Source organism: Herpailurus yagouaroundi, unplaced genomic scaffold, assembly GCF_014898765.1.
Source record: "Herpailurus yagouaroundi ecotype Mexico unplaced genomic scaffold, PumYag 160, whole genome shotgun sequence".
NCBI classification, from domain to species: Eukaryota; Metazoa; Chordata; class Mammalia; order Carnivora; family Felidae; genus Herpailurus; species Herpailurus yagouaroundi.
The window spans coordinates 28,215,167-28,218,500 of NW_024412401.1; positions in this window are offsets into that span (position 1 = coordinate 28,215,167).

Below are 3,334 nucleotides of genomic sequence, written 5' to 3' on the forward strand. Positions count from 1 at the left end.
TCGGGCTCTGGGCTGATGGCTCAGAGCCTGACGCGGGGCTCGAACTCACGGACCGCGAGATCGTGACCTGGCTGAAGTCGGACGCTTAACTGACTGCGCCACCCAGGCGCCCCATAGAGTTAATTTAAAACAACACACACACACATATCACTAGAAGGATTGTAAGAATAAGATCTTTAACATGGAATTTAAAATATATATATGCATAGTAAGTGGTCGGATGTGCAGGTTACAATCTACCATATCAACTGTCGAGTATTCCCTGAAATAAACTCTGTATTTTCCTTTACACTGTATACTGTTACTCGAATAAATAGGTGCAGATCACCCTAGGGTATAGTAAGAAAGAGAGTGAGAATATCTATGATTTGACTACCATATGCTTCCTTAGGTGAACCTAGTCTCCCTTTATTTACAAATAACTTTAATTAATAGCTAGTGAACATTTAAAACTTGCAGTTTTTATGGCTAAATAACCAGATTCACTGAAACCTAAAATTTTTTGTCTGTTTTGATTATGAATTCCAAGTAGCACCTTATCTGTATGAACAGATGAGTCATTTATTCCTAAGGCCATCATGAACAATTATAATGAAGAAAGATCCTTTAGGGTTAGACTGTTTTGTTTGCCATGTTCATTCTCTTGTTTATTGAGGTAAACCATATCCATTTGGCCCCTGAACAAGTAGAAACTAAGTGCCTCTACTTACCATCTGGCACCCTGCTATCCTCTCACCCTCTTTCAAATCAAGGGTCCTTTTTCAACTATACAATCTCACATCAGAAAGCAAGACTACAGAACAGAGCCATTCAGGCATTTTTCAAAAATTCTGATCCCTCATCAATTGGGCAGCTGAGAGCTAACACAGCTTAGAAAGGCCTACACGTGGGGCGCCTGGGTGGCGTAGTCGGTTAAGCGTCCGACTTCAGCCAGGTCATGATCTCGCGGTCCGTGAGTTCGAGCCCCGCGTCAGGCTCTGGGCTGATGGCTCGGAGCCTGGAGCCTGTTTCCGATTCTGTGTCTCCCTCTCTCTCTGGCCCTCCCCTGTTCATGCTCTGTCTCTCTCTGTCCCAAAAATAAATAAACGTTAAAAAAAAAAAAAAAGTTTAAAAAAAAAAAGAAAGGCCTACACGTAAAGTTGGAAATTGGCTAGATTCTGGAAACTTGGGATTTTACAAGGGTTCTCACAATTCCTAGAACTGATAAAAATGACTCACCATGCCTAGACGGTTTGTATACACAACATGGTTTATGCTGAACACCTGCTTTACTTCTGAAGTCTGAAATTTTGGCATGTGCTAAGAAGAAGGTGCCTATGTGACCAGGTCTCTATAAAAACATTGAGTAGTGAATCTCTAATGAGCTTCCCTGGTAGACGACATTTCTCACACGCTGTCCTAACTCCTTGCTAGAGGAATTAAACATGTCATATAGGCCTCCACCAAGAGAAGATTCTTCAAAGCTTGAGCTTGGTTTCCTCTGGACTTTCCCCTCATGCACATTTTGCCTTCGCTGATTTTGTTTTGTACCCCTTCACTATAATAAATCATAGCCATGAATACAACTACATCATGAATCCTGTGAGTCCTCATAGTGAATCACTGAATCTGGGAATTTTGGGAACTCCCTACACACCAATATATTTTTTCAGACTTTGGTAGAGGATTTGTTTATGGAGTCCTCAAGGATGAGAGGGGTAATAGGTGAGTTTACATATTTAAAGTCCAGTACATCATTTTTATTTCCCTAAATCATTGGATTCATTCCCCAATATAAAGGAAATTCTGGTACCTCAACTTTATTTGCCACTGCATCCAATTGTCAACAGGTGCACAAAAATTTGAACAATGTCCCGCTGCTAGAATTAACAAAACTAATCCAGAAATTCTGGTAAATGTACTTCTATTAATAAATCCAGATTGATTCAACATGTTATTCTTCTCTTCTTAGTCAAGCATCATCAAAATGTCTTCACACATATCCTCAACATATTTTATATACATAAATTATAAAAATATTCCAGCTACTCTTGTATTTTAGAATTGTTCCTCCACTCCCAATAACACATCTGAACTTAATTCTAGATATGGTGGTAGACACAGAGAAGAGCAAATGTAATGCCACAACGAGAACTTGCCGAATTTCCCACATAATTCCCTACATTCATGACATAACAATGATTTAACAGAGAGGAAAAATCAGTTTCATTGCCAAGGGGAAAGGGCACTTTAGTAAGTTCTTTCAGTAACATGTTTTTCTATTTTTCTTTTTTTTAAAATTTCACTATCATTCTTGAGATTTCGAGAGAGATAAAAGTCTCTAAACTCTAACATTTCCAATTCTTGGTCTCCCACACTTAAAACAATAAATGCCCCAAATTTTACAAAAGAGGCCAAGCAAGGTTGCAAAACAAGTAACATTTTAATTTAGTAACCTTAAAGGTAAAACTTCACATTAGGTTTTCAGTTACTTCAGCTTGCAACATCAGAGTATAAGAGATCAATTCTGGATAGAAATAGAAAGCCTGAAACATTCATTTGGTGCCTCAGGTTATTAGTTGTCTGAACAGTTTTTCTTTAAGCTATCCAAGTGCAATATTTGTGGCTTTTTCACTCTGATATTCCTTATGCCTGTCATACTGTTGTATGGAATTGGTAATTCTCTCCCCAACCACTTATTTTTACCTGGAAATTATTTTCAAATAAATATACATCATTATGTGGCTATTTCTCTACTATGCATTGTGTGCTTTTACCCAAACTCTGATTATTAAATTTATGCTGCCTCTAATTTCAAATGTGCAAGACACCAACCCACTCAAATTCCCTCTATCTAGGTGTCATTATCTGTAACAAACTTTTTAGATCCCAGTAATAACAGACTCTGAAATAGAATTTATTGGAAAGCTATGGAGTGGCCCATATAAACAAGAAGATGCTAGAAAATTTATCTGAGAAAACTAGCCAAGAATCAAGAATATGTAGGCAACTGAATTCATGACCAAGGGCATAACTCAGGAACAACTTGGTTCCATGGTCCTACCACTAGCACACTATGGCACGCTTACTAAAATATCACTGTTACCAGCAAAAGAATGAATTTTAAGGTGTTTCTGTCTTACACCAATTTATTAAAATAATTTGGGGGGATTAGATTTGTCAAGCTTAAGTTACGTGCTCACATGCATGCTGTATCTGGCCTTTTTAGCTTTAGCAATAGAGTGTTCTAGGATTGTGGAAGATCCATGCCTTATGGAAGGGCTCATTCTATGATGGGATTCCCAAAACATACTATTGTCATCTGAATTCCATTATTACATGCAGTTTATAAGCT